Raw genomic sequence first — 19,808 nt, forward strand, 5'->3', positions numbered from 1 at the left:
ATTCTACTGATGTTTGATGTTCATCCTTTTTTTTTTTTTTTTTTAGTCTGGGGCTCACCCAGCTAACTTCTTTCCACTTAGAACAAAGTTGTCCTTGCAGCTTAGAGACAAAGCCCAGCTAACACAGGAGCGGAGCCCCCACACCGTTGCTCCAGTGGATTCACTCTCCCCCTGGAGTGTTTTCATCAGAGAAAGTCTTTTGAAAACATTTCCCTAGCTAAAAATCAGTTATTTGCCACTCACTGGCAGCGATTTGGATAAGAGCCAAGCAAATGATCTCAAGTTTGGTTCATATATCACTCTTTCTTCAAAAAGATAAACAGATTTTGTTAAATCCACTTAACGCTCTGTGATTTTCATTGCTGTTTCCTTAGTCTCTCTAGTTTTCATATGTCTGGGTCATCTTCTAAATTTGAGCAAGGAGTTATAATCATTTTTCAAAATAATTTTTTTGCCACGACTGCAAATAAAGGGGACTGTTTCCATGATGACAAATGCCCAAAGCATTATAGTAACACTGAACGTGAGTAAAATGCCCATGCTGTTTCTGAAATCATTCTTTCCTTTTACCCTTTGTTGTTTGGAATATAGAATAAGCTATGAGCATCAACTCTGAAACATCAAGTATTTTCACAAGCATAAGTTGTTATTAGCTAAGAATAGGAAGTTCCCAAGAAGGAGTGAAAGATGGTACCTGGTAAAATATTTTATTTTATTTTTTTAAAGATTTTTATTTATTTATTCATGATAGACCTAGAGAGAGAGAGAGAGAGAGAGAGAGAGAGAGGCAGAGACACAGGCAGAAGGAGAAGCAGGCTCCATGCCAGGAGCTGGATGTGGGACTCGATCCCGGGACTCCAGGATCACGCCCTGGGCCAAAGGCAGGTGCCAAACTGCTGAGCCACCCAGGGATCCCCTGGTAAAATATTTTAAAGTGTGAAATTCTCAGTACTGACAATATCTGAGGTAGAAAGGTATTTATCAAAGGAAAAATAAAGGAGGGAGGGAGGGAAAGAAGGAAGAGTCAGACACAGAGAACACAAGAAAGGTGCAAAGGTAGAGAACAAACATGTAAATATCTCCGTTGCCAGCAGCATGGAATGGTTTGTCTCTCTCTCCGTATAAATGAAGAGAGGGAGTAGGGTAGATGAAGTGGATTTACTGAAAAGTAGTAGTATTCCACTATTCCATGTTCAAAGTACTTAATCAGACCTAGATCCATTCTATAATTGGAATGAAAACAAATTCCTGTTGTTTCAGTTCCTATAGTTCTTATTGCCTCAGTCCTTGCTGTTGTGGGCTAAGATATCACCCAGCAGAGACGTCAGAGTGAGGTATGTGTAAAAAACAATATGCATCCAAATTTCTGTGATCTTTATACACCTGACAGTGGGCCATATGTATATGTCCATTTCTCAGGTCATCATAACTGAGAGGTCCATAAGATGGAAACCCCTTTTAAATTTTATTTTTTAATAATAACTATATGTTTAAGTTCTACAACATGATGATTTGATACGCACAGATACATAGTGAAATGATTACTACAGTCAAGCTAATTAACATATCTTTCCTCATATAGTTGCTACTTCCTGGTGTGTGATGAGAGTATTTGAAATCTACCCTCAGCACATTTCCAGTATGCAAAAAGATAGTGTTATTACCTATAGTCATTATGCTATACATTAGCTGTCTACACTTGTTCATCCTACATAACTGCAACTTTGTACATGCTGACCAACATCCTCTCATTTCCCCCACCTCCTCATGGCTGGTAACCACCATCCTACTCTCTGCTTCAATGTATTCAAATTTTCTAGATTCCACATATAAGTGAGAATATGCAGTATTTTTCTTTCTGTGTCTGGCTTATTTCACTTAGTAAAAAGTCTTCTCTTCTTGGTTCATTCATGTTGTTGCAAATGGCAGGATCTCCTTTATAAATACTCCTTTGTCTGTATATATCACAATGTATTTATCCACTCATATGTTGATGATACACCATTTCCATATCTTATTATTGTGAATAATGTTACAATGAACATGGGATTGCAGATATCTCTTCCATGTACTTATCTAAATTTCTTTGTGGTTATACTCAGAAAAGAGATTGCTGGATCATATGGTAGTTGTATTTTTAGTTTTTTGAGAAACCTCCACACTCTTTCCCATAATGGTTATATGAACGTTTCTTTTCTAGTTGTTTTGATACTTACATTTTTAAGATACAAAATGATTTTTGATATGCTTGTTTTAAATTAGAAATGTTGCCAAGGTGTTTTAATGGAGTCATATTTTTGCCAGTGTTTCTTTAAATCATGCTTTATTGTTCATTTTGAATGATTGATAGTGTTTCTTAACATTTTAGCTTTAATTTCTAGAGCTCCCTAACATCTCAGACAAACAGCTAATTATCTGCAAACATTTACCCCTATTAAGGAGATAGATGTTCAACAGAGTCATGATAAAGAAGAATTGTAGTGACTATTATAGCTTCTTCAATAAAATTAATGGTAACTGTTAAACCCCAAGATAATATTGCTAAAGTAAAGCTCAAACCAATAATGATGACTCAGTATCCGCTAGATATTACATTTTTAGGTATTGCTATTTTTAAACCTATGATTTCACTAAAGTGGATTTTATTCTTGACAACCATGTGATTTTTTGCATGAAAAAAATTGGACTTTAAAAAATATTCTTAAATGTTTCATATAAAAAAGCAATGGCATCATAATCATGATGACAATGGCAATAATGATTAATTCAGAGAATAAGATAGACTTTATTAGAAAGCTCTAAGCTCTGTATGTAGTAAAAGGCCAATGTTTTAAAAAACAAAGAAGTAGAAATTTCTAACGGGTGGTTTTATTCTCAGATATTTACTTTCAAATGTAATTAATTCTATTAATAACATTTAGAAATCATTAACAGTAGGTGTGTCTGTTATGTTCTTATCAGAGCTTATTATAAAGGATGTTGACTTTGTTCAATAAGCAATAGAGGCTTTCATCAATAATGATTAAACTCATCAATAATTCTGCGGTGTGGAGACCAGTATCTGATAGTAAAAGAGTAAACTCGTTGCTAGTAATGAACAATATGCTACATTTTTAATATCAAAAGAGGAAAAATCAACTGGTTCCACTCTCATAATGATGTTAGCCTAATAAATTTTAAAGTGATATTATTATAGTAATTCCCTACTACCTGGCATGCATACTATGAAATATTCACTATTGACACTATTTTAATCTTTTAATCATCTTTTTAAATTCTAAATTATATTTTTAATTTTTTTTTGAAAGAAAGAGATGGCATGAGCAGGGAGGGCTAGAGGGGGAAGGAAAGAGAGAATCTCAAGCAGACTCCCCAGTGTGTGTGGAGCCTGATGTGGGGCTCGATCTCATGAACCTAAGATCATGACCTGAGCCAAAATCATGAGTCGTCTACTTAACCAAGTAAGCCACCCAGGCACCTTCTTCTATTACTTGTTTTAAAACAATGTTATATATCTGAAGCCTATTGACTTGGGTTTATTTGAAGAAAATTATATTCAGAAAAATCACTTGCCTCCACCTATCCTCACATGAAAGAAAATATTGTATGGATTGACAATTCCAATATATAATGTAGATCCATCAAAGTAGTACAAGAAAATACAGAACTTGAAATATAAAAGCATGCTTTCAAAGGCAGAAACAACAAAGGAATGGTTACAGGAAATGTTATTATACACCTGCATAGCTCCCAGCATTATCAACATGACTCACCAGAATTGTACATTTTTTACCAAGGATGAGCCTAACAATGATACATCATAATCACCCAAAGATCATAGTTTACCTCATGGTTCACTCGTGGCATTGTCCATTCTATGGGGTCTGGACAAATGTATAATGTTATCTATCCATTATTATAATACCACACAGAGTATTGTCACTGTCATAAAAATCCTTTGTGCTCTGCCTTTTTTCTCTCCCTTCTCCACCCTCTCTCCTGGAAACCACTGATCTTTTTATTGTCTCCATAGTTTTGCCTTTTTCCAGAATATCATATAGTTGGAATCATTCATAGCCTTCTCAGATTGGCTTCCTCTACTTAGGAATATGCATTTAAGGTTCCTTCTTCTCTTGTCATGTCTTGATAGCTCATTTCTTTTTTGCACTGAATAATATGACATTGTCTTGACGTATCACAGTTTATTTCATCATTCACCTACTGAAGGATATCTTGGTTGCTTCCAGGTTTGGGCAATTGTGATTAAACTGCTATAATCATCCATGTGCAGGGTTTTGTGTAGACATAAGTTTTCAGCTCCTTTGAGAAGTAACAAAGAGTATGACTGCTGGGTCATGTGGTAAGAGTATGTTTAGTTTTGTAAGAAACTTCCACACTGTCTTCTTAAAGGGTTGTACCATTTTGAATTCCCACCAGCAATGAATGACTACTCCTGTTAGTGCATACCTCACCAGTATTTGGTGTTGTTAATGTTCTGGGCTTTGAGCATTCTAATAGTTGTATAGTGGTATCGCATTGTTGTCTTGATTTGCCTTTCTCTAGTGGCATATGATATATAAATCTTTTCATATGCCTATTTGCCATCTGCATATCTTTTTTTGGTAAAGTGCCCATATTTTAATTGGGTTGTTTGTTTTTTTATTGTTGAGTTTAACAGTTCTTTGTATATTTTTGATAACAGTCCTTTATCTGATGTATCTTTTGAAAATTTATTCACCCAGTCTGTAGCTTGTCTTCTCATTCTCTTGATCCTGTGTTTCACAGAGCAGAAGTTTTTAATTTTAATGAAGCCTAGCTTATGAATTATTTCTGTCATGGATTGTGCCTTTGGTGTTGTATTCACTAATTATTTTTAAAATACCTACAAATTAAACAAACTTCATTTTGATCCTTAGCAAATATTTTTAAAAGGGAGAAGCAGGGATGAGGAAAGGGAGATTATACCCAAAGTTAGGGAGGGTGTGGAAAATTAGAGCTCACATATGATGCTATTGAGAGTACAAATTGATACTTTTAGAGGGCGTAGGGTCAACATGACAATGTGTTTAAAAAGGGGCACCTGGGTGGCTCAGTGGTTAAGTGTCTGCCTTCAGCTCAGATGGTGATCCTGGGGTCCTAGGATCAGGTCCCGCATCAGGCTCTCCACAGGGAGCCTGCTTTTCCCTCTGCTTAGGTGTCTGCCTCTCTCTGTGTGTCTCTCATTAATAAATAAAATCTTTTAAAAATAAATAAAGGCTTTAAAATTATGTACCCAACAATTCTACTACAAGGAAAATACCCTAACAAAACAGTCAAACATATATATAAAGAGAGAGAGAGAGAGTTTTTCATTGTTGTGGTGTTTGTGTGTAAACAAGGCAGCCATTCTGAAGAAAGAAGTCTGAGAAATGGAACAAACACACCAGCTTATATTTCTGCTCTAATAGCTATAAGCTATAAGAAGTCAGAGATATGGCTATATGCTTATTAAACCATTCCACTTCTCTACTCTTTAGCTAAAACATGAATAGGCAGCATGGTATAGAGAAAAGGGCCTTGGTTGGCTATAGACTCAGAATGCTGATTGCTGCTATGAACTAGCTGTATTCATATAAATATAGAAATATAAAAAATCCTCATGTTAGAGAGTAGAAAATAAAACATCTGTGGATCCCCTTACCTGCTTATTTGCATTTTTCTTAACAACTGATCTTGCAAATAAAAAGTCCCGTATCAAGTGGAAGAGGGTAGGGTATATTTTTATAATTTCACTGAAAGGAAATGCCAGATGGTAAAACCTAGAATGCCTTGGCTTTGATAGAAAGATGGTAAAATATTTTGGATAGGCTATACTTCCCAATTATCATTGTTTGAAATTGGCTCAAAAGAAATTTCTGCTTACATAAAGATAAACAGAGGATAATTGGTTTTGAATGCAAACTAGCCTTTAGGTATAGTGAAGAGGGCAGAGATCTAGAGCAGTGTTGTTCTATAGAACCTTCCATGGTGGGGCCCCGGTGTGGCTCAGTCAGTTAAGCATCTGACTCTTGATATCAGTTCAAGTCATGATCTCAGTGTCATGGGATTGACCCCCAAGTCAAGCCCTGGGTTAGGCTCCCCACTCAGTAAGGAGTTTGCTTGAGGATCCTCTCTCCCTTCCCCTCTCCTTCTGCCCCTCCCTCCACACATATGCTCTCTCTCTCTCTCTCTCTCTCTCTCTCTCTCATTATTTGAGATTTATTTATTTATTATAAATAAATCTTTAAAAAAGGACCTTCCATGGTGCTAAATATGTTCTATGTCTGTGCTGTCCAATGGTAACTACTAATCCCCTATAGCTGTTAGACACTCAAAGTATGACTAGTGTGACTGAAGTACTGTATTTCTAATTTTATTTAATGCTAAGTCATTTAAGTTAAAATAGCCATCTATGACTAGCACTGTCTTACTGGACAGTATGGCTCTAGAATTAAGCACAATAGGGATGCCTGGTTAGTTCAGTGGTTGAGTGTCTGCCTTTGGCTCAGGTCGTCATCTTCTGGTCCTGGGATTGAGTTATCCCTCTGCCTATGTTTCTGCCTCTCTCTGTGTGTCTCTCATGAATAAATAAATTTTTAAAAAATCTTTTAAAAAGTAAAATTAAGCACAACAAATCGGGTCTTTTATTTAATGTGGGGATTCATTTCAACATCTCTGATGATTAAGAGTGATATAGGACAAGAAGGTTAATATTCTTTGTGAAATATCCCTTTCCTCCAAAGAAATACTTAACAGGGAGATCATTTGATTCTATGACTGTAAGTTCACAATTGTTCAGAAAAGTCTTGGTCTCAAATATTCTTTAGCCTTACTCAGGAATTCTAATGTTCACTCATTTTTCATTTATCAAGTAGAAGACACTTAAGTTGAATTTATGTCTCAATGTAAAAAAAAAAATGTACCTTGTTTTCCTTTATTCTCACATTACTACCACCCTCACAACACTTCTGACAACAGATTGTGGATTTTCCACACCAAACAATTCTAACTAACTGCCTGGAGTTTCTGTTAGATCCCACAGGTTAAAGACTCAGTCTCACAAGACTGTCTGCCCCACTCCACTCAGATGCCAGTTGTAAGTCCAGGTTATCTATCTCCTGAGCTTCTAACCGATTGGCTATAAATCAGAGGTTTCCACTACCCCCTCCTCAGGTTCAGTCATTTGTTAGAATAGTTCACAGAACTCAAGGAAACACTTACCTATGGTTGCTGTTTTATTGTATAACAGAGACTCTGAAAAAAGATACCAATGAACAACCAGATGAACAGATACACAGGACAAATTTCGGAAGAGTTCTGAGTGCAGGCACTCCTGTCCCTGTAGAGTTGGGGTGCACCACTGTCCTGTCACATGGATGTGTTCCAACCCAGAGGCTCTCCAAACCTCATACTTTGGGGATTTTTATGGAGAATTCATCTGTTTGCATAATCATTAATCATTCTCCCTAGAAGATGCGAATGGTGTTGAAAGTTCCAAGCTTCTGGTCATGGCTTGGTCTTTCTGGTGACCAGCCCCATCCCAAAGCTATCCAGGAGCACACCAAGAGTCACCCTTAGAACAAAGACATTCCAATCACCTAGAAAACTCCAAAGTATTTAGGAGCTCTGTATCAGGAGCCAGGGAGAAAGACCAAATATATTAGAACAAAAGATGCACCTAATGTTCTTATCACCTAGGAAATTATAAGAGTTTTAGGAGCTCTGTGCCAGGACCCAGGGATAGAGACAATATATATTTTCTACTATTTCACAATCAGACACTATACTTGACATTGAAAACATAATGACAGTCCAGAATCCCTAGATACAAAGTTTCCTTGGAATACGATTAGGAATCATATGATACAGACCAGATGTTACAGAGAAGGGGTGAGAAAATGGTTTATGTAGAAAAAAGCATTGGGATAAACTTTAAAAATAGTAAGCATTAAATAGGAGACCGGGGAAAAGAAGATCTGTAGAGAGGGAACAGTTGGGAAAAATCAGGGAAAGGTGAGAATCAGAAATCTCTGAAAATGTAAGCTAGTCATGAAAATGTAAAAAGAATAGAACTCAGAAAGTGTTCAGGAACCAGATCATTACCACCACCATCATCATCACCACCACTGTCACCACCGTCATCATTACATCATCATCTCCACCACTGCCTTCATCACTATCATCATCACATCATTGTCACCGCCACCATCATCACTGCAGTTGCAGTAGCCACATGCTGGTCACTTTGCATTAGACCAAGCATTTTTCATGCATTACTTAATTCTTGCTAGAACTCTATGAAGCAAATACTGCCCTAATTTATTGATGAGAAAACTGCACTGCCAATAAGTAATTGCCACACTCGGATGTCAGGCCAGAGGCAGCCCTGTTAAACCACACTCAGTTTCCACTTTTGCTGAGTATTCTCATCTCCTATGGAATTTAAACAGCTTTACCCTGAATACTCTGGGAAATCATCTGAGAAAAATCATAAGCAGCAATGTAGAAAATAGAGCACATTTAGAAAGGTCAAAACACAGTTCCCTTTATCATTGTAGAAGCAAGTCTTCTAAATGAATTTCTGATTTGAGTAGATTATTATTCTCCTGCCTTTGCCCATTGAGGTGGATTTTTTTTTTTTATCACTTGGCAGTATATCCTGGTTCATTTATGATTGGAAGATAATAGAAGGTGTTACTTCCAGCATCGGGGCCTCCACTGTTTTCCGAGAAGTTACTTTCAATTTCTTCCAAAGTCTTATGATCAGTGTGGTTGGAAAAGAACGTTGGGAAATGCAGAGTAAGGTGGAGGAGGTGAAATGTTGTCTTGACAGTAAAGAACTGAAAGAAGGATAAGGATATTGCCCAAGGGGATCCACAGTAGTCTGGCTCTCAGGAGGACCAACCAAAGAGGATCAGGAGGGAATAGCAGAGAAGAGCAATGTACTGACCATGTGGTTCTTTCCAGTATGTTGGATGGCAGTGGAAAACCCAAACATACAAGAGGACACACAGAAGACATCATAGGAGAGTTCTATGCAGAGAAAGCACAAGCAAGGGGAGGGACAAGGGAGAGAGAGAAGCAGACTCCTCGAAGAGCAGTGGGCCCAACACGGGGCTCGGTCCCAGGACCCCAACATCATGATCTGAGTCAAAGGCAGATGCTTAACCAACTGAGCCACTTGGTTTACTCTTTTAAGTTAATGAATCCTCATTTAAAGAATAATACTTAGCCCATAGAAATCACTGAATACACATAGTTATTATCTCTGTTAATCATTACAACCCCATGAGCCTTTTATCATATATCATCTCTAGATTATGCACAAAGAAATCAGGACAGAGAAGTTAACTAATATCCACAAGGCTTACAGTTAATAAGAGCTGTAGTTAGTGGGCTTAACCACTATGCCATCTTGCCTACTCTTAATCTACGTAAAGTCTATTATAGGTAAAGGGATTTTATTTATAACATGCTTACAGAGTACCTGACAGGTAGTAATTCTGACATATATAATACCTGACATATGTAATAAGACTTAGAAGATGTTATATTTATATCATCCCCACTGCTCAGAGATAATAAGATTGTTAGGGCAGCTTTGGCTTTATTCTCACATAAGTTTGAGTAAAGCTTTGTTTATGAGCATGCCCATTATAAATTGGAGGAATCCTCTTTCTACCCAAATATTATCAATCAGTTTGACTGGCACTTGAAGTTTTCACCTCAAAGAATGTGCCTCGTAGAAGTGTTCCATATACACAACTATAAAACTCTGCCCTTTTGACAGAGAATGATTGCAGCTAATGGTCCTAATGCAAGCAAGTGAAATTCCCTTCCATGCTTGACATTTGCATAATATGTCAATTTGTTCATTGCGGTCTGACATTTTCATAACCTAAAGGAGTTAGAGGCTGGTAGCCAGGAAAAGGAATCAGGCCAGAGCCTGGAAAGGCGTAGTCATAAGGGAATGGATTGGTAATAAAGTCCTCAAGGTCACACAGGTGGTTCCAGGCAGGCCCCAACCAGACCCTAGAACAAAGCCAGACACAAACTTAGGTTCTGATTTGTTTTCCCTTTAACATGACTTAGTTGGGGGCAGGTGGACTGTCATCCTCTGTCCAGAAATCACTTAGCGGAAAAGAAGGTGGCTTGCAATCTAACTGAAGTAAGAATGTCAACAGATGCAGAATTGAAGATAATTTCCGTTTTAGATACAGGCTGTGAAAGAACAGCCCTGTTCCTGGAATTCCTGGAGAGAATGGTACTGCTGTGGATGGTGCATGAGAACTGGGCAAAGGAGGTCTGAGAACACCTAAGTCAGGATGGCAGAAATGAGAGGACTCTGGGAGAAGTCAGAGCGCAGCAGAGAATGAGCAGGGGAAAACCTCAGGAAGGGTGACCAGCAGCTGCCTTGTCTTCTGCACCTGTCACTCCTATCCAGCTCCCTTTGTCTTTATCTATGACATCAGGGTTTTAGCCAATGATGTCACGGGGCAAGTGTGTGAGGTACTACCCCCAATAAGAAGATGAGGAAGGAGACCAGCAGACTTCCCTCCTCTCTGCTACATAGGGCAAGGCAGGCTGAGGAATGAGGTGGGAAGATCTACCTTTAGATATTTACCCTCAGCTATGCAACCCTCATCTCAGATGGCTACTTCTCCATGAGCTTAAATTTAGGCCATAGTTTCTATGAATACTTAGGGAATATGTTGATAATGTTATGATTCACAGGGTTTCCAAAGTAATCTCTGCAAATATTATGTGTCCTTTATTATCTGGAGAAGTAATAAGCTTTTATTAACCATAATAACTAACATGTGTATGTGATTTACTGTTCGTGAAGTATTTCGGTTGCATTATATTTGAATCTCCTAATAACCTTCCAAGGGAGATGACATCATCATCTCCTTTTTAAGATGAATGAATTTCTTGGAGCTACTGAGTTAGCCAGCAAAGCATAGATTTTTAATTTACTGATTTACTAACACAGGCTCTTCACTCAAAGTTCCTCTCACCTTCAGAAGTAAAAATCTCCTCACTGACTGCAATTTGCCTTTAAAAGACTGCTATTACAAATAAAGAGCTCTTGCATTTATTCAGATTATTCAGATTGAATCCTCTTTTTTCTTAATACTTCAAGGTACTTTATGTACACAGTAGGTATTTAATAAGTGTTAACTGCTTGGTTATTGTCTCTTTATACTCCTCAAAAGTAATCACGCTGATACGAATACATTTGATTAAAAAATCATTTTGGAGTAAAGAGAATAGTCAGAAGTTGTAATTCCCAACGTGGGAAACTAATGAGAATACAAATGAGAAGCAATTCTTTTTAGTTTAAGAAAAGGCTGTAACCTCCAATGTCTGAGTGGATTTAAAATCGTTTAGATGGCCAAAACCAGAAGGCAACAAGGCAGATGCTTTATGCCTATGTAAAACTGATAAAAGGCAGTTCTTATGAGCCTCCAAACTAGTCTCTCCCATACGCACCCAACAACCAAACAATACACAATTTTATCTTACCAGTATAGTGTCCCATTCTATTCCTAGGTGTGTGTTTTGCCTTTGTATTACATAATCTTCTTTACAACCCTCCTTTACCCAACACTGCTCGTGGGTTTAGCTATCTTTCTTGTCTCCCAAAGATATCAAAAATACTCTCCCCCCTGGCTAATTCCCTGTGAGAACCGATGTTATGGTCTCAACAGGACAAACAAAGCCCATGGAGGAGGGGGACGGGCAGGGGTCGGGGGGTGGGAAATGCTTGTCAGCAACAGGTGTTTCCAATTTGGCTACGCTGACATTCCTTACTTCATCAAGTATTGCTTCTATTTGGGCTTCCTTCTGCTTATACTTTTCCTTAAAACATAAAAAAAAGCCATTTTGAGTCACAACATTTATTACTTTTGGTGTTTAAAATTGTATTAAGGGCAGCCTCGGTGGTGCAGCGGTTTAGCGTGGCCTGCAGCCCAGGGCATGATCCTGGAGACCCTGGAGACCCTGGATCAAGTCCCACGTTGGGCTTTTTGCATGGAGCCTGCTTCTCCCTCTGCCTGTGTCTCTGCCTCTCTCTCTCCCTCTGTGTCTCTATGAATAAATAAATAAAATCTTTAAAGAAAAACTGTACTAAAATAATCCTTTGGGTTTAAATGTTCTCTTCTGACAGTAATGCTAAGATCTGAGACTTGTTCAGGATTAGGGTTAGGCAAGAAGAGAATTAAGATGAAGGGCTGCTTTTCTTACCAGCTATTAAATATATTATAAAGCCGTAATTATAATTAAGTTGAACTATAATTAAAGAGGGTGTTGACATAGAGGAAACCCTGGGGTATAAACAAATACTAGCATATGTATTAATATGTGCTAGACAAGGCAGTACATATCAATAAGGAAGATTATTATTATGCAGTAAGTCATGGGGAAGGAGAAGGTCTTGATTCATACTACAAAAGAAATTCCAACTAGATTAGATTTAAATACTTACAATAAATCAAACTATGGGAATTAGAAAAAATAGAGAGGAATTTTTAAAACAGCTTTATCGAGATATAATTGGCAATCAACCACTATTGACAGTGTATGATATAGTATGTTTTGACATAATGTGTATACCCTTTAAAACATCTCTAAATCCTAGTAGTGAGCATTTCTTTCATCCCCAGAATTTCCTCATGCCCCACAGTGATGCCACCCTCTCATACGTTCCCCATTCCCAAGCAACCACAGACCCACTATTGATTACCATAAATTACTTCGTATTTTCTAGAGTCTTCTATACAGAATCATACAGAGCATACTTATTTTGTCTAGTTTCTTTCATTCAGCATAATTATTTTCAGTTTCAACCATGCTGTTGCATGAATCAATAATGTGTTCATTTTTATTGCTGTGTTGTTTATCCATTAATCTGTTGATGGACATCGGGGTTGTCTCCAGTGTTTGACTATTACAAATAAAGCCACTATGAACATTCATGTTAGAAGCTTTAAATATATTTTTTCTTTCCTTTTGAGTAAATACCTGGAGGATTTTTAAATGATCTGTGAAAAGAAAGGGCCTTGTAAGTGTAAAAATGGGGGTCCACGTTGGAAAAAAAATTCTATTTGACAGCATTAACATTTTTAACTTCTTCACATAAAAAAATGCCATTAACAAAATTCTAGGTTAAATGAGAGTCAAGGAAAATATAGAAGGGATAGCTCACAGTGGTAAGAACTTGCTAGGGGCAAGGCATCAAAAACTGTGTTTGCTGTGTCAGTTGTATCACTGCCTTCAACAGTCCTGAAAGGTGGATTGTTATCCCAGGTTAAGGCACTCTAGGTCTTAACCCAGGTTCTATGCTGCCTCCCTGTGTGGAGACAGAGCATATGTTGCCCGCAGATGGCATGCTTGTCAGGAGAAGCCCAGCGACCTAATGCAGAGAAGTGTATGTGAAACATAAGAGAAACAATTAATAAAATGCATGTCTAGGCCACATATGTGATATCATAGGTCAATAGCCTTAATATAAGGAACTTATGCAAAGGCTATAGGAAAATACTAAGAAATAAAATGAGAATGAGACGTAAATAGGTAGTTCACAACTAAGGGAAAATATATTGAAGTTTACTTTTAATCAAAGGAATTAAAACATTGCTGGAACACCTTTCAAAGTAGAAAATATTTTTAGTTATTTTGCTGTTGGGTCGTTTTGCTTTGATAGTGGCAATATGTGATGTTAGTGAGGTTGGAAGACATTCTCACACTTTGTTGGTGGGAGTCAAAATTAATACAGTAATTCTGGAAAGCAATTTGACAATATCAATAAGGATCAATGACTTTGAAAGTAATTGCACCATTTGATTAAAATTTCCTCTTTGGAATCACATAAGGAAATAATGTGAAATGCATACAAAGATTTATGTACAGACATCTCTCTTTTTTAGCATACGAATAGCAGTGAAAAGTTGAAAATACCTAGTAACAGGAAAATGAGCAGCTAAAGTCATTCTGTAGATAAGTAATCCTATGCAGTTACCAAAGGGGTGTTTATCAAGCTATTTCATAAATTATTAGGAGTGGAACTTACTACAAATTTTCTGGAGAGCAGTTTGATAATACTTTTAGTTGACGTAAAATACTTATGAGCATTGACTTAGTAATTCTGCTTTTCAGATTGTCTAAAGTGGAAATACTTTTGCACAAAAATTTGTAAGGATATTAATCACAGTATTATTTAAAATAATAATTTTTTAAAACAACTAAATGCCCAACAATGGATAAATTATTCAATAAATTCAATAGATTATTTAATAAATTAAATTATGGCACATTCATATAATGAAACCATTTAAAATGTCTTACAGTGAGAGAGAATATACCTTTTAATAAAATATCATCTACCGTTGAATCCTGATATTGAAATTAAAAAATAAAGAAAGAAAAAATGAATAAATAAAGATAAAGAAGAAAAATATCAGTAATGATTAATCTATGGGTAATACATTGATTTTTGTCTTTACTTCCATTGTGTTTTCTAAGCTTTCTTCAGTGGATATATATACTGCTTTCACATCACTATGATATAAATTAGGTTATAGAGGCAGAGTATGAAATTGAATACTCAATCTCAATGCAGCCATGTACAGAAAAGAGGCAAGAAGGGTATCAATCAAAACATTAAAAGTATGGTTTTTGTTATCTTTTCTGTAATTTTTGAAATTTTTCTAAATAGTAAGGAATCAGGGCAAAAACTATTTTGAGAAAGAGAGAGAAAACACAAGACCCTCCTTTAATTTGAGAAAAACAATGCATGAGAACAGAAGAGCATTGTAGTGGGCTCATCCTACTGCAGGGGCAAGATATACCTCTCCAACCAGTTTAAAAGGATGAAGTGGTTGCTGTAAATAACTTCAGACTTTAGACTCCGGAGACCCAGAGGACATCCTCAAAGTGCTACCCTTTCCTCTTTCTGGACTCTGCTACTCTCTGCTTAACTTTATTCTGGGTGAGGGGGCACCTGGGTGGCTCAGAGGTTGAGCATCTGCCTTTGGCTCAGGTTATGATCCCAGGGTCCAGGGATCGAGGCCCACATCAGGCTCCCCAGAGGGAGCCTGCTTCTCCCTCTGCCTATGTCGCTGCCTCTCTCTCTGTCTCTCATGAATAAATAAATTAAATATTTTTAAAAAAATAAATAAAGGGGCACCTGGGTGTCACCATGGTCGGGTGGGGGCCAGGGAATGGAGTATTCTACTTCTCTGTTTGAAGGGAAACAAAGTCAGCCTCACAGCAAACACATAAAATAGATGATAAGAGAGGTTACAGGAGTAAAGATGGGAAGGCAATGTTGGAAGGACAATGTGACAGATGTCAATGACAAAGTAGAAGGTACGGTGCCAGGCATTTGACAAAATTACCTCATTCAGTCCTCACAGAATTACAGCAGGTAAATTTCAAAGGAAACTGAGGGTAAGTGAAACTTCAGTGTTTCACCCCAAAACAGGCTGGTAGAACATGGCAGTGAGGAGATTTGAACTAAGGTGTGTCCAAATCCATAGCCAAACCTCCCCTCCCAAATGTTTGTCTTTCTTAAGCTCCACAGCTGCTTCCTCTAACGTGGAGGAACAGAGACCCTCTGTGTTGGCTTCATGTGGGAAATGGCAAGGGGGCAAGCAAAAGCTTTAACCTTCTGAAGGAAACGTCTAGGCGGCTGCCTCTCTCTGCTCTAAGAAGAGCTAACACAGAGAATAATAATATATCAGAGTGGGTGCCGTAGGTAAAGTATTGGATATTTTCCTGACACTAAAAGCAGCTGTGGGATTCATAGACATTAAAAGATTTTCACATTCCAATTTTTACTTTTTCCAAGAAAGTTGGGCTTATTCCATGTTGGCATTCAAAGAGTATTTTCCACAATATCCTAGGCACTCTCAAAGATATAAAAGTAAACATCATCTAAATGAGGACACAGAGACAAGAGATGGGAAATTCAAGGTGGAAAGACATAAATGGCAACCTGGGATAAATGGCCCTTGTAGGTCTGGCAGTTCCCCAACCAAAGCAGACAATCTAAAAGGAACCTAAGTTTATTTATACCTGCTGAGAATTTACTCTACCTAGTGATTAAACCTCCAGGACACACCAGCTAAGTTTAGTGGAGCTTTAAGAACTCGGGCTTTGCATTTCCTTAACCTTCTTGCTTCCTGTCCTTGGTTCTGCATGAAAAAACTCATCTCCTCACAGTTCCAAGAAATAATTCCAAAAATAAATGTAGGCATTTGCTTTAACCAGGACATTATGTCCCCAGTTTTCTTTCCAAAGCCTACAGGATGTACACGTTGCTCTTGAGGTCTGTCCACAAGCACAGCAAATGCAAGTTCTACATTTGCTCCCCAGCTGAGTGTCTGTGCTTGGCAAAGCTGCACACAGCAGATAATACCCATGAAGGAACAGCTGGATGAGTGATTTATACTGAAAAAACAAAACAAAACAAAACTAGCAAACCCTTGGGATTTATTTAGCACAATATATTTAGTTGTTCATTCAGAAGTAAAATTCCATACATTAAGTAATGTATGTAAAAGTACTTTGTTAAGCATTAAAGAGGCACACAATTGCTGGGGATTCTGACATGAGACTCATTAGCCATTACTTCAGTCAGTGTGGAGCTAATTCCCTACAGACTCATAGCGGGGGGAGAAATACTGTCTTATGGCCCCTGGGGTCCTTCTCACCAAAACTGAGGAAACACGACAAAGCTGGAAAAGCACAGACCTTGAAGTCAGATTTAGATTCAAATGTAATTTTTACACAGTTACTAGCTAGGGAGCTCTCTGGGTCCATATGCCCTCATTTGGATAATCCAGTTATCAACTGGAACTTCCTACCTGCCTTAGGGAGTCAGATAAAGTTGGTGTGCACCAATTAGAAAGTGTAAACCCTTCCCACAACCTTTGGGAATTCTTGGGAATTACTGTCCTTTAACCTATTATTCATCTGGCTCCAATAGTACACAAGCCATATTCTCTTTTCTCCTTTTCTCAGATTGCAAGTGAAACTCTACCCCCTTGCCAGTATCCAGAAAGAATCCACTCAATACTGACATGTCTAGGAACTTCACTGAAGGTTATGGGGTTGGCAAGGACTGGTAGACCTGGGGAATGTAGGAGGTGGGGGCACACAGCCATTTTCATCTCTCTACCAATGTCATCTTACTTTTCCTCTTCTTTTCTGCTCCTCATACATGACTCCAGATTGTTTCTTAGGAACTACAAATATTTTTCCTCTTGCTATACAGAGAAATTTAGCTCTCTTATGTTCTTGTTCCAAACCTTCATACTCAAAATGCATCAAGATGCTAACAGAACAATGGGGTTTCCAATGGCTTTTTCAGGAGGTAGTCAAGGTTATAAATAGAAAAAAAAAAGAAGTTTTCCATCATATTTTTTTAAAAAGTGTAATAATAATAATAATAATACCTACCTTGATACTTTGCAAGATTTGTGTGAGTTTATATAGAAGGGATGAAAATCCTTTGCACATAGTAAGTTCATAATAAATACTGCTGCTGAGCATGATGATTCTGTATTAGGTAGCCAGTGTTTGCAGGAATTGTACTTCTCTGGGTATCACTTATCACAATTGTAGTGAATTATTTTTGCAATCATATTTTCATGTCTGTCTCCCCCATATGCTGTAAGTTTCCTGAAGGCAGAAACTATTTCTGTCTTGTTTACCACTGTGTCACCAATGACTCATACAGTGCCTGGCCCACATATTTAACTCTTCATTGCATTAATAAATAGATGAATGAATAAATGGAGAGATATTAGGTGTGGAGGATTTTTCTCTTTCTTTAGAGTTAGTGACTTCATAGGAAGAAGTGCTAGGGCAGGTGAGAGATGGTGAAGTCACGAAAGACATTCTCCAAGTGGTTTTTTTTTTTTTTCCTCCAAGTGTTTTAAGCTCTTGAAGAGTTTGGGAAAGATTAGTAGAGCCCCAGCTTCTCCATTCACCCCTGTTTCTCTGCATTTTCTGCTCTCTCCACCGGATTAGCCTCCTACATATTCCAATGGGTTTTATCAGTCTCCCTAAAGCTTAAAAAAAAAGACAATAGAATATTTGTTTGCTTACCTCTACACTGTTTCACTAACACAAACTGTGACCATTAGGCTTTTGGACTATTCCAAGAAAATCTATCTTACCCATAATTTATGGGAAATACCTACATTTTCCCCCAATATTTTCCCATGGTACATATTCCACTTTTTAGTTACCTTGTTGGATCACCTAATAATCTAACTTTAATGTTATAACATATTCTGAACAGGAAAATGTACTGTAATGAAACTTGTAAATTAACTTTAGGAGTGTAACTCATTCCTGGACTGCAGAGTTGGCTTTATGTGCAGGGACTACATAGTGCAAAGCAAAGACACGGGATTTACAGTCACCCTCTTCTGTGGGCCTCCTCTTCTCATCTGACAGTGAGGAGTCTGGGCTAAACAAATGGGTTTTCAACAGTAGCAAAGGATAGGAGCCTAAGTGGGCTGGGTTCAGCCCTCTTTTCCCTGCCAGAGCAACTGTTATTTTAACTTTTTTTAGATGCTTGGCTCCAGTTAAGGAATTAATTTGAAGAAAAGATTCCATGGCAAAAATTAAAATCAGCAAACTGGAAGAGACTCTTCTATAATCCAAAGAAAATTAAATCACCTAACAAATGTTTTCTGAGTCTAGGGTGCTGTTTCAGTGGGATTGTCAGATAAAATATAGGATGCGAAATTGAATTTCAATTTCAGGAACAATGAATAATTTTGTAGTATTAGTATGTCCTATATTCAAGTCACACACAAAATCTGACAACCTTATAATATGCTAGGCACTTTAAGAGTTGGGGTCGAGGGACGCCTGGGTGGCTCAGTGGTTGAACATCTGCCTTCGACTCAGGGTGTGATCCTGGGGTCCGGGATCGAGTCCCACATCGGGCTCCCTGCATGGAACCTACTTCTCCCTCTTCCTGTGTCTCTGCCTCTCTCTCTGTGTGTCTCTCATGAATAAATAAATAAAATCTTTAAAAAAAAAAAAGAGTGAGGGACAAGCGTCATATACCAAGAAGAGCACAAAGACATGATAAAAGGAGTTAAATGTGTTGCTGTAGATTTTATTATTATCATTATTATTATATAGAGTCCGGGGATCCCTGGGTGGCGGATCGGTTTGGCACCTGCCTTTGGCCCAGGGCGCGATCCTGGAGACCTGGGATCGAATCCCACATCGGGCTCCAAGTGCATGGAGCCTGCTCCTCCCTCTGCCTATGTCTCTGCCTCTCTGTCTCTCTCTGTGACTATCATAAATAAATAAAAATTAAAAAAAAATTTATTATATAGAGTCCTCACCCCACCCCATCCCCAAAGACTATTTCCTATGCCCTTACTACTTCTGAAATTTATTGCTCATTTAAAAATTGAAATTGATGGAAAAATAGTGCTTAATATACAGAATTTAACTTTACAGCAAATATACTCAGAAGACATCTATGCCATGGAGTTGGAAATTATACTTCAATACCCTGCATTAAAAATAACCTCTGTGGTTCTAGAAATGACAGAATCTGGGGAATAATTCTCTACCTGTTCCTCATATGATTTGTTCTTCCTACCGTACTGCATGTCCTCAGTTTTGTCTAGAAGGGCATGAGATGCCATGAGGCAACACTTGTCATATTCTTTGGCCCAGGAAGCAGTTAGCTCCATTCAAAATGGGAGAGTGGTAAAAATTATTTTGTATTCAGTTTTAAACTCCTGTTTAGT

General features: G+C 37.7%; 1 protein-coding gene across 50 annotated transcripts in view; it reads left to right on the forward strand.

The window, feature by feature from the left end:
- The window catches only part of DTNA (dystrobrevin alpha), a 349,092-nt gene that overhangs the window by 189,101 nt on the left and 140,183 nt on the right, over window positions 1–19,808 (forward strand). The window lies entirely within an intron of this gene.

The sequence above is a fragment of the Vulpes vulpes genome, chromosome 13 (genome assembly GCF_048418805.1).
Source record: "Vulpes vulpes isolate BD-2025 chromosome 13, VulVul3, whole genome shotgun sequence".
Lineage (NCBI taxonomy): Eukaryota > Metazoa > Chordata > Mammalia > Carnivora > Canidae > Vulpes > Vulpes vulpes.